Raw genomic sequence first — 13,010 nt, forward strand, 5'->3', positions numbered from 1 at the left:
GTGGGAATGTGCACACAAAACTTCACGGAAATCGCATGCTGCCAGGCTCGGATTGGACGGTCTGGCACTTCTGGCAGATGCCAGACGGGGTGGGCAGTCTGGGGCTGCCCGCGGCCAAGCCAAGCCAAAAAAAAGAAAGAAAAAAGAAAAACACCCAGCCCTGGTCCGGGCCCAGCCCCGTCTTAACACCAAGGTGCTGAAGCACAGGGCACCAACCTGGGGGGGGGTGGGGGGGGACCAAACGGCGTGGAGAAAGGGAAAGAAGAAAGGACTATCACCGAAAAGCGCCGACATTTAGAAGCAGCGGCTGCTGAAGGAGCGCTAAAACAGTGAAACACGCTGGTGAAGCGTCATTTTGTTCCGCGCTGCGGAACATCAATCAATCATAAATTAAGCGTTAGTTACGGGTACATTATGAATAACAAGTGTTACCCATTGATGCAACATGATCAAGAAGCTCCACTCTACAATAAATAATAGAATAAATCTGCAGTTAATACATCTTCACAAACTGTTACTGGTGAGGAGCATTTCTTCTGGTATCACCAGTATCCAGGAAAGGCCCCAGAGTTCCTCTGTTTAATCACAGGCACTGGATTATCATGTAAAGGAGATCTCCACTTGCAACTCTCTGCTGACGTGATTAAAGAGAAGGCTTGTGTGGATCTGGAGATCTCCTCTGCTGCACTGACACACTCTGCTCTGTACTGTGCTGTGAGGTAGAGCCCTGCATGCTTTCTTAATCCCGCTCCTGTTGGATATCTGACCCTTGCCCGGAGTGATTCCAATTCTGACCGCCCGCAGTCAATTTCTCGCCGCCGCTCAAAAAAAGTGCAAAAAAGTAGTACCGCAATATTACCGTCCAGTCCTGTATAAGCCTGCAATATTTCTATTGAGATCCAAAAACATTACAAAACAGAACTAGAAAAAGTGCTCCTCGGAGCACAGGTCTCCGCCAGGTCAGGTTAGTTATTGTGGCCTCCTGGTGGCGCTATAATAGGCCAATGTGAAAAGGGTGGCATTTCTTCCTCGGCCTAGTGGGAATGTGCGTGCAAATTTTCACGGAAATCGCACGGCACGTTCATGATTTCAGACATTTTGTTCAAAACGGACCAATCCTGCAAACTTTGGAATTCAACCTTAGCCAATCAGGATGGAATATGAAATATCGGACAGATGCGTCTTGATCACATGACTATAGAGATACTGTGTACCGATTTGCGTGATGTTTGGATAAAATCTGAAGGATTAATATCCAAAAATGTATTTGACATAAGTCGGCCTCCTGGTGGCGCTGTAAAAAGCAGATGTGAAAAATGCAGTGCAGATGTTTTTCCTTGGCCTCTAGAGAGTAGGCGTGCAAAGTTTCACGCAGATCGGTGCAGTTATAGTTAAAAATGCAAATCGGCCTGTTATAGCGCCACCATGAGGCTGATGTGAAAAGTTTTAAGTGCCATTTCTTCCTCGGCCTAGTGGGAATGTGCGTGTGCAATTTTATGGAAATGGCAAGCTGCGTTCATGATTTGAGGCAGTTTGTTGAAAACGGACCAATCCTGCAAACTTTGGATGGTAACCTTAGCCAATGAGGATGGAATATGGGAAAGCGGACAGATCAGGGTTGATCACATGACTATAGAGATACTGTGTACCGATTTGCATGAGGTTTGGTTAAAAACTGTAGGAGTAATGGGAAAAAATGGGTTTTGCACAAATCGGCCTCCTGGTGGCGCTATAACAGGCCCATGTGAGGTTCTGAATTGGCATCCAGGGAGTGTGTGTGCACAGTTTCGCAACGACCGGGCCAACGGTGCCGGAGATTTGGTGGTAACACACAGACAGGACACACGGACGGACGGACACACGGACACACGGACGGACGGACGGACAGGGGCGAAAACATACTCTCTCGCCATGCCTTTCGGCCTGGCGGAGACAATGAGAGCGTGAGGGAGCGTGCGTGAGTGAGCAGTTTTGAAAGTTTCAAAAAGGAGAGATAGTTTGTGTTTATTAAGACGAGCTGCGCAAAGCGAGAGAACGTACATACACGAGAGAGAGAGAGAGAGAGAGAGAGAGAGAGAGAGAGAGAGAGAGAGAGAGAGCAGATATTTAAAACCGCCTGCGCCCGCAAAGCACGATCCCGCTCCCGATGCAGGGCTCTAATGTGAGCCCCCCCCCCCCCCCCGCAACGCATGTTTTGACATTTTTAAGGGAATGAAGGCAGCTATTAGCAAACATTATTTCCAACCGTCTTGTTGTGCTCACTTGATGCAATCAGGTACCACGTACAATGCCACATCTCCTGCAACATATTAACCCATTAAGACCTGAGGCCGATTCAACAAATGTCTTCTAAATCCTAACCGTTTTCAGGAAAAAAACCTATGTTGCTATATCAGTGGTGCTCACACTGAGCAAACTGAGCATATGAGCATGTATATCAGCTTTTTTTTTTTATGGGACGTATCTGTGACTTCCAAGGTGGGGGGGACCACTTTTGCATCGGCCCTCTTATCGCCCCCTGTGTGTGTGTTTGTACACACATTCATACCAAAAACGGATAATACTTTATTTAACCTTACCTGATTTGAAGTGTGCGCTAGAAACCCAATCATTTTGATGATGACCTTGCCTAGGCTCTTCAAATGCAATATTGTAATGATTCCATAAAGTTAAAATCTGCTTTTCAGCACCCTCCTTACGTTTTTTTTCGGTGGCATTGTGTCTTGACTCTTGTTTGTCACCCTGCATTCGTGACCGTCTGACTGAGAAATGATTTTGCAAATACACAGGTGGGGGTGGGGGGGGGGGGGGGGGCAGAGCCATTCAAGGAGAGTTGCGTCATCTCCGTTCACTTCGTCGGGCCAGGTCTTCTACATAGAATTCTATTGGCGAATAGTGACAAAGCCCTAAACCGGAAGTTTACGGAATGCACTATGAGCATTTGTAACCATTTCCAGTTTACATGAACCACGTGACCGGCGCTGTTTCTGCCCCCTCAGTGGCGGAACTCTCTAATACAAGGCGCTGGGGGGAGGGGTGAAGGCCGCTCTTCTGGTGTCGAGCAAGTGATGTGATTGGGCCATCACACAGCCCTCCCCGGCCCTCCCCCCTCTTTCAATGGGCCGCTTCTGGAGTGTCGGCGGGCGGCGGCCGTGTGGTCCTAGTGCCTGGCCCGTTTGAGGCTTATTTTCCTATGTCTGATAATGTTTCATGGTGTGTCTAAAGACAACATTATCCACGTAACATCTGACAAAACATCCAGTAAAAAAATAATGCGTCAAATGTTTGTTCACCCACGACTTGTTTAGAATACCACTTTAAACTGCTTTCATAACAGGGATACGAAATGTCAAAATGAGCCTGTCTGTCATGGCAGCAGTGTAATGATGATTGACATTTGATTTTGTTTCTCTCTACAGATGGCAAGGAAGCATCACTGTGTATAAAAAATAGATTACAATAAATAATTATAGGCTTGAGTCCCGAGGGTCTGATCACTTCCTCACTCTGCCTGGCATCTGAATGAGGAAACTATCTACCTGCCGTGGTTCCCGCATTCAGTGTCAAATGCAAATCCTACCACTTAGTACAGCATTTTCCCACAATGCTTTTCCGGGAGCAGAATAGTAATAAAGCATTGTGACCTTGTGACCCATAAGCCAAATTCCAATACTAACTTCCATCCTCCACTCACACCTTAGCCTCATCTCATATAGTGAGATGGCTTTCACCGAGGACGGTCGCACCTTTTATCCGCTCCTGGATTCTACCCCGCACTCTATTCTTCAACGGCGAAAACAACACCTTCGCCTCAAAAAGATCATCACTGCCAGCAACAATCTGGTGCTGTTCTACGCTGCTATTTTGCAAGGATTAATATTCATCGAATCCCACAATGTGCAGCTTCAACGGAGAGCGAGTCCAAACGGAGATTTACCGCAAGACGCGACGACGTTACTTTTTAAAGTGTTCGGCGCGAGTAAATCGGTACAAACACGGAGAAGGACACCAAACCAGCTAGACGGCCTTACAGTAAGAAAGATTATTTGGTTGAGTTTATTGTTGTCGGGAAATGTACATCCTAATCCCGGCCCACCGACCGTGAAGAGCACGGAGACTCGCTATGATCACAACTACAATGGCCTAAGCAACTTCACAGCTGATTTCAAACGCGACGGAAGCGCCCGACAAGGTCCGGTCCACAACATGCAGACAAATAACTTTGTTTGGCAACGGCCCACCTCACCTGATAAGATCGAACCCCAGCAAAGAGCTGGAGAAACAAGGATGGATTATTTGTCCCGGTTAACATCCGTGCTGGCTCCAAGACCTGCATTCTCAAGCAGACGACCACCTCCTGAAGGAATGTGGCCGGTGACGAGACAAGGGCTTCCCCAACAGCAGCGTCACCAAGAGGATTCCCTCATGTGCCACACGGGCCCAAGACAACCGCAGGGTATCTCTCAGAGAAAAGCACAAGAAAACGGTGTTTTTTCCCCTGTTTCTACCATCTCCTGGCACCACCGATTGGCGTCGACGCGGGACAATAGCTTCACCCCTCCCCCACCCCCACCCCCACCCCCACCCCCCCTCCTCCTCCTCCACCACCACCACCACCACCACCACCAGTCGATACCAGGACAACCGCATAGTATCCCACCGAGAGGAATGCTGGGAAACGGAGTTCCTTTCCCTGTTTTCCAAGCGGTCACTGGACAACTACATGGTTTTCCCCTGTGGGATCGGCGTGGAAACAGAGAGTTTTCCATTTTCCCAAACAGTCCTTTGCCTGGGGGAATTTGGCCGAGGTCGACACAAGGGTTTCCCCAAATCACCCCTCCCCCACATCCACATCCACCATCCCCACCCCCCCTCCCCCACGGCAGATCTAAGGAAGGATATGCGGCCTCAAATCACCTCCACACCCACCCCGCGGACATCACAAAGTCCCCCCCTCCCCCTCCCCCACCCACACCTCCGACCCCCCCCACCGACCCCCCAGAGCCTGTAAGGGACAATGGTTACTACTCAACTGAAGACATGGATGCCCTCTTTTCTACTAGAGGTACTCCCATTGTTCACTTGAATGTTAACAGTCTTAAAAACCCTGAAAAAATGTCTGAGCTGAGATCCATCTTTGGAAGTGGCAAGGTAGACATTATTTCATTCTCAGAAACTAAGTTGGATAATTCCATCAAAGACTTTGAGATTGAAATAAAGGGCTACAATGTCATCAGAAAAGACAGAAATCTCTCTGGGGGTGGGGTTTGCATCTATGTGAGATCAGACATTATTTACGATGTGATCCCAGATATGGATAACAACCCCACTGAATCGGTCTGGGTCAAAATTTTATACCCACATGCAAAACCACTGATAATTGGCGCCATCTACAGACCCCCAGATCAAAATGCTTTTTATGACTTGATTGAGGATCATGTGGCGGGTTTAGGAAACTCTGAGACGGTACTAATTGGTGACTTTAACACCTGTGTTCTGAAGAAAGACTCAGCTACCTTTAAGTCCCTCGACCTGCACAGCTTTACCCAGCTGATAAAGCATTTTACAAGGGTAGGCATTGCTTCTCAATCAATCATAGACCTAGTGTTGACAACGGACCAATCCAGAATTTCCAAGAGTGGAGTGATTGAGTGTAGCTTAAGTGATCACAATATCATTTTCTGCACTCGGAAGATTCACGGACCTGGAGCTTATTGTCACAGGACAATCAGCTGCAGGTCTATGAAACACTACTCAAGTGATCTTCTAACAACAGCTCTTGGAAAAATGGACTGGTCCCATGTCCTAAATTGCACCTCTGTGGAGGAGTCCTGGTCCTGTTTCAAAAAAGCTTTTTTGTGTGTACTTGATAACATCGCACCCACAAAGGTGGTGAGGGTCAAAGCTAGCACAGAACCTTGGATGAAGGGTGACATTTTGAATGCCATCAAACTCAGGAACAAAAGCTACTCCGAGCTCAGGAAAAACAAAAGTGAGCAGCTACTTGAAAAGTGCAGAAATCTACGAAATGTAGTTACTAAATTGATCAGAAATGCCAAAAAGAATTTCTTAAATGAGAACATAGAGGCAAACAAAAGCCACCCACAAAAACTGTGGGAGGCACTAAAACAATTAGGCTGCAACGGAAAAATTCAGACTAAATCTACAAACATTTGCATTATTTCAAGTGGCTCGCTCACTACCGACAAGCAATTGGTAGCGGACTGTTTTAACTGTTTCTTCACCACAGTTGCAACCCAGTTGGTAAGCAAACTCCCTCAGCATTCAGGTCTGTATGGCCCCGACCACATTCAAGCTCACTATGAGAAACTAGGGGCTAAAAAAGATTCCTTCTTTTTCAAACCTGTATTGACTGATGATGTGCAAAACAAACTCCTCGCCCTACAGCCAAACAAGGCCACCGGCCTTGACAACATCCCCACCAGATTCCTCAGAGACGCAGCGGTCTCCATTGCTCCCATAGTAGCCCACATTACAAACTTATCCATCAGTCAGTGTCACGTCCCACAAGAATTCAAGTTGGCAAGAGTAATCCCTCTATTTAAAAAAGGAAGCAAACTAGATCCTGGCAACTATAGGCCTGTTTCCATCCTTTGTTCCATCTCAAAGGTTATAGAGCGATCAATCCAAGAACAAATCAACAGCTACCTCAGCGAGCGTAAACTGTTGTTTGAATTCCAATCAGGCTTCAGAACATCCCACTCCACTGACACATGCCTACTATATTTGACCGACTACATCAAACGTGAGGTAGACTCGGGCAAATACTGTGGCATGGTCATGCTGGACCTCCAAAAGGCGTTTGACACTGTAAACCACGCAATTCTACTTGATAAGCTGAGGGCGATTGGTTTTGATTGCACATCATTAAATTGGATGAGATCTTACTTGGAGGGTAGAGAACAAGTGGTTGACATCAACGGAACCATGTCCTCATCCCTCCCGGTGAGCTGCGGGGTTCCTCAAGGCAGCATTCTAGGGCCGTTACTGTTCCTTCTATACATTAACGACATGAATGCTGCCTGTAACTGCAAACTGTTCCTGTTCGCTGATGACTCGGCACTCCTGATCTCGGGTGAGGACAAGTTGCAAGTTGAGGAAGCTCTCAGCTCTGAACTCTCAAAAATCCGTACCTGGCTTACCGATAACAAACTGTCTCTACACCTTGGGAAAACTGAATCCATCCTATTTGGGACCAAACATTCCCTCAGTAAAATGAAGGTAAATGACTTCAAGGTCAAAGTCGATGACACAATCATCACTAGCAAAGAAGAGATTACCTATTTGGGATGTATTCTTGACAAATACCTGTCAGGTGAAAGCATGGCAACAAAGGTGGTCAAAGGAGTAGAGTTTCCTCTTTTGTCAACCCTCATGCCCTCAGGACCCTCTCAGGGGCCCTGATTCAGCCCCTTTTTGACTATGCTAGCTCCTCTTGGTACTCCAACACCTCAGTGTCACTGCAGACTAAGCTTCAAACCTCCCAAAACAAACTGATCCGACTACTTCTCGGACTGGGGCCCATGACCCACCTCTCTCCCACTCACTTTGCCAGCATAGGCTGGCTCAGGGTGGAAGACAGGGTTAAACAACTAAAAATGGGTCTGGTCTTCAAAATTGTAAATGCAGATTTGCCCGATATGCCCCCTATACCCGCATATCTGTATAAATACCTCGAAAAAGTTAGTGACACCCACAGCCACGAAACTAGAGGGAGCGTAAACAACAATCTGGTACCACCCACCCATAAAACAAACATGGGCAAATTCTCCTTCTATAGCACAGCCACCAAGGAATGGAATAGTCTAGTTTTAACGTCTCCTTCCATTTTTATGCTGACGACACACAAATTTATTTTTCCTTAGACCCATCAGACCCTACCACAGTTTCTCCGGTTTCTCTTGTCTCCCCTTTGATTGCCTGTCTTTCTGCCATAAAATCCTGGATGTCAAATAATTATCTTATGCTAAACAATGACAAAACAGAAATCATTGTGTTTGGTCCAAAAACCCGTAGAGACATGGTAACGCAGTTACTACACACACAGGGGTTACAGTGCACCCATGAAGCAAGGAACCTGGGAGTCCTATTTGACTCAGACCTAAACTTCACAAAGCATTTTTCCAACATTGCAAAAACAGCCATTTTCCAAATTAGGAATATTTCAAAAATCTGATCTTTTATCTCATTTAGCGACGCACAAACCATTATTCATGCCTTTGTCACTAACCACTTGGACTACTGTAATTCACTTTTTTCTGGACTCCCCAAAAAGTCAATCAATCGCCTTCAACTAATTCAGAACACAGCAGCTAGAGTTCTTACAAGAACCAGGAAGTATGACCACATCACCCCTGTTCTTGCTTCACTGCACTGGCTACCAGTGGCGTTCAGAATTGATTTTAAAATTTCATTGTTTGTTTTTAAAGCACTGAACGGACTTGCTCCTATTTATATTTTTGACCTCCTGTCTCCCCACAAACCCACCTGCAATCTTAGATCAGCACACAAACTTTTACTTGTCCCCCCCCAGACAAACCTTGTGACGGAAGGTGACAGGGCATTCGCTGCTAGGGCTACATTTTTGTGGAACCAACTCCCCCTCCAAATTAGACAGGCCAATTCAGTGTCCACTTTTAAAAACCTTTTAAAAACTCATTACTTTAGAATGGCCTTTAGCTAGAAGGAATAGTCAGCTATTTCTCTGCTTTCACTCTTATTTTTGGTCTTATTGTTTTTGTATGGTTCCTTTGTTTTTACATTTTCCATCATTGAATTGCCTTTATATTCCCTGTGTATGTATTGTATTTGTATTGTTAAGCACTTTGTAAACCTGTTTTTAAAAAGTGCTATATAAATAAAGTTTATTATTATTATTATTATAACCCCATCCCTCAAAAAATGCAGTTCGCTGGGCTCATTCAAAACAGCCCTAAAAACCCATCTTTCTGGAGGCCGAAAGAGGAGCTAGTACCAGTTTCCCTGTAGACAGACGACCCCCCCCTCCTCTTTTTGTACATATTTTGTATTTCCTCATGCTTTTTTTGTATATAATTTTTATTTTTCCATGCTTCCCCCCCCCCTTTTTTTGTACATATATTTTTGTAATGCTTTTTTTGTACATAGTGGTATTTTTTCTGTATTATCTGTATTTTCATGTTGATTTTTGAACTGTTTGGTTGCTACTATATATGTCTATGAAATTAACTCAAGGACCCCAACGGAAACAAGTCCGCAAGGACTTGTTTGAATGTTTCATTCAACAAGATGACAGACTACCGTATTATCTTTGAACATTGGCATTGTCCTACCGTCAATGGCATTGTGCTTTCTCAAGTATGTTTTCATCTTGCCACCAGTCTGCGTTACAGCCACTTTCTTTCAATAATAATCAGGTGATTCATTTAGATTATCCCTGATTTAATCTGATCTATGTCCTGTTTACTCCACATGATATTAGACTACGTTTCTGCACAAATGCACAAATAAACCAACAGTTTTATTAGAATATGATATAAGATACATCTGTACTTCTGTTAAATAAATGGGCAAAGACGAGTCCATGGATGCATCAAAACACATCACCATCGGTGATTCACAGAAAGTCCGCAATGGAGCTCGACTGACGGTCAGTTGGTGCCCCCATGAGGGCTCGGCCTGTTTCAATTAAAACGGGTGAAACATACCTACCTGATTATAAGTATCCTCCTATAATTTGACAAACCTCTGTTTGTCTCGGTTCTCCTCAGCGGCTGGAGCAATTGCTCTGATTTTGCACACAGCCATTGACCATTACCACCTGAACGCAACTGCGAAGCCCGTTTTTCAATTTCATCAAATCTCAGCTTATTATTAGCGTTTATGTGTCAAACAATGGGAGATCACACTGAGCCCTACAAGCAACAAGGTATATGAAAAGAAGGCCAAACAAAGCGCCTTCACACATAGATTTCTTGGAAAACTTACCTGCATACACTTTTGGTGTTAGCCGATCAAATTTGACCCGTGATTTAACTCAGCCCAAAATACTCAAAAAATAATTATTTTCATTTCATTTTTTCTCCCACCTCATAGCTGACTTGTTATGCATTCATATCCATGTAAACACTTTTAAAAATATTATATTGGGTTAGGGTTATGGATTCATCTTTCAATATATCTCGTTTTCAATTATAAAAATGCATTTCCTATAATGAAGACAATGGATAATAATGTTATCTAGCTATAATAGACTAACATTAGAACACAATAAAAAAATAATAATATTAATATTATTAAAAATAGTGACGCTTGGTGTGTTAAGGGTCAAATTTGACCAGTATACCATAGAAGGTAAAAAGTCATTTATTTTTCATAAACACAAACTTTATTTTTACTCCTGATAGGAAATGCTAATTGAGGACAAGTTTCTCTCACTCTCAAACATGTAAACATTGAATATTGACAATTTGGGGGGAATTGAGCCACACTTCTCTGCCGGGTCATATTTAACCCTTAACACCACAGGTACTTTTTTTTTGAGACCATCAGAATTAACTACAATGGTGGTAATTCATTTTGTTGCGTTAAAATAGCTTTTACTGAGGATCATGAAGCCTTGTTCCAAAAAAGAAATGTAAAGGGTACTTTTTACCTATTCAAACTTGAAAACGGGTAAAAAATTACCCTAACACAATGGAAGGGTTAACTACCTATGCTGCTACTGTACCTACAGTACATCTATGCACTCTATCGCTCTTCTGCATTGGATTGATGCCATACAGATACTTTTGTCGTTCACCTGTGTTCAATGACAACATAAAATCATCCATCCATCCATACTGTACTTTCCTTGTCTCTGCTCGACGCTTTCTTAATCACAGGTCCTAATTATGTTTACGAGGTAGACAACATCTGACCAAGCATCGGACTAGACCTGAGACCCCTGACATATCGCATGTTGACGAGGATGAAATCCTTATTTATAATTGCAAGTTTATCAGTATGCTAGAATGGTGCTTAGTCGGCAAGAAGTTGACATTGAGAATGTCAACTTGTGTGATGTGACAATAACGTTGAAGTTGAGAATGTATAGCTATGCCTTATCATTTTCTTGGCATACAGTTTCACCTGAATTAAAATGTTGTGTATTATGTTCTTACGTTTTTGGTTTCCTCGTCGGACCAGTGCCATGTTACCTTCCTCATTCCGAATGAGGAGACAAAAAACTTCCAACACAACGACACAACTCAAACACACCCACATTCAGGCCCAGCCCCATGGAAAGTGTTCTGTGAGGTCACAGTGAATCTTGACCTTTAACCTTTGAGTCCAGGTGGACGTTGTGTGTCAAATGTCAATAAATTCACTCAAGAAGTTCCTGAGATGTCATGTTCACAAAGTTGGGACGGACGGACGGATCAAATGCAAATCCTACCCCACCTTAGAGTAGCATTTACTGCAGGGACAGAATAGTCATAAAGCAGGGAGCTTCGTTACTATGGAATAATGGATACAGGGTAACGTTTAACCAGGATATCTGCAATGGTTATGTTTATCGTGTAGCATGCAGAAAATGTATTATCATATGCATGGCCTTATTAATCTGTTGAGAAAAACAAAGGAAACAGTCATATAACAACAATATAAAATATCCCCATTATGCAGTATAAAGACAGTAAAATTCTGCATTGTTGGTTAATAACTCAGAAGTATTTAATCTGTTATTTTGATCTGCAGCAGACTGTATAAATACTGATTATCTGAAAGTAGTCCTTGGTGCAAAACAGGTCTGGGTCCCCCACAGAGTTACTAGGTACTACTACCACTGTACAACTACTATTGTTTATACTTCTTCCATAGCTGCTTTAAGCCTTTCAGCTACTGTACATAGCCCACATAGCCCCAGAGGCAGGCAGAGGCATTATGTTATCAGTTTGTCTGCCCGTCCGTCCGTTTGACCGCCTGCCTGTGTGTCTAATAGTAATTTATTTTTATTTTATTATTTTGAAAAACATGTTCAGAACCCAAAATATCATCATCTGAAGATCTGCAGCTCCATCCACTCCTTGTTTAACTTAGAACTGAAAAAGGCTGTATCTCGCTTCCTATAAGCATTTTTTTTACTTTGAAAAAAACTCTGGCACTGGGACAACATCATTCTGAAATAATTCTGGCAATTCTGGCACTCAATGAGTTAATAAGCAGGCATGGCAGTACTTTGCACATCAGACAGCATTGTACTGAAGATTGAATTTCTCTCTGACAAGGAAGTAGCACTATAATTATAGATGACATGCCTCTATGATCACTGAGCCCAACAGCAACAAATGAGGATGTACTTAATGGGTTTTTTCCCATAAAGTTGATTTTGGGAGAAATCCAATTTAATCAAGAAAATTAAAGTTCTTAGAGAAGCTTAGTGGCCTAACTGAAAGCAGCAATGGACATATATATATATATATATTAGAGATGCGCGGATGGCCTCTTACGTCACCCGAATCCGCATGTACAAATTAATTATCCGCCCGTTATCCAACCGCAATAATTATATTATCCAATTTAAATATCCGCACCAACCGCATTTTCCGTATGTCAAAATATTATTATTTTCTGGTATTCCCCGTTAGTTTTAGTATTAGTTGTGCGATGCGATCACAAAATGCATTGATTTAGCCTATGGAATGTCGGTGCGTCTTTTTTCTTTTTTTTAAACCGGTGCTGGTCTGCTGCAGGAGGAGAGAAATAGAGGGAAAAGGAGAGAGAGAGAGAGAGAGAGCGAGAGCGAGAGCGAGAGCGAGAGAGAGAGAGACACTCTGTATGTTCAGCGCAGCAGAGCAGCACCGGTTTTAAAAAAAGAAAAAAGACGCACCGACATTCCATAGGCTAAATCAATGCATTTTTGATCGCATCGCACAGAGGCTGCTCTAAACCTATAATCAAATAGGATTCTATAAGCGGCGCTTATAGAATAACACTAGATATATTAGATGTCATTAATTTATTTACCG

The sequence above is a fragment of the Gymnoscopelus braueri genome (assembly GCF_963280865.1).
Source record: "Gymnoscopelus braueri genome assembly, chromosome: 10".
NCBI classification, from domain to species: Eukaryota; Metazoa; Chordata; class Actinopteri; order Myctophiformes; family Myctophidae; genus Gymnoscopelus; species Gymnoscopelus braueri.